This window comes from Phytophthora parasitica, assembly GCF_000247585.1.
Source record: "Phytophthora parasitica INRA-310 unplaced genomic scaffold supercont2.3, whole genome shotgun sequence".
In the NCBI taxonomy this organism is placed as follows: Eukaryota; Oomycota; class Peronosporomycetes; order Peronosporales; family Peronosporaceae; genus Phytophthora; species Phytophthora nicotianae.
Genome location: NW_008648989.1, coordinates 1733268 through 1733773, shown reverse-complemented (window position 1 = coordinate 1733773; position 506 = coordinate 1733268).

Below are 506 nucleotides of genomic sequence, written 5' to 3'. Positions count from 1 at the left end.
GTATTCGATGCCTCTGCAGCATAGCAGTAAACATTCTAATAGTGCCATCAAATATTCAACCAAATAGAATATTGAATGGCTTAAACAACTACTATAGGTTTTATAAAAATTAGTATAAGTCCAGTTCTTCGATTCACCCCAGCAATGATGGCTACACCGCAAACCGACGTTGGAGTAACGGCGTTGTAACTTCGAGCGGAATTAGCACTACGCCAATTTCGGTTGGACAATGTTACGCCACACTCTGAATCATTGTCTCAATGCAAAAAAATAAATGTATTTGCATTCACAGTGTAAGTCGCAGACGACCTAGTAACGGGAACGTGAAACGACATTGATCACATCAGAGCTCAAACTGCATGATTCTCCACAACGCTGTAGTACGACCACGAGACGAAATTAGTAGACACAGTTAGGGAAGCTGGTACTTCCAAACGTTCTGCCGATTGTATTGCTAGCTCAGTGGAAAACAAAAGGTAAAGTGACTAGGCTACTCTGTCCGATTC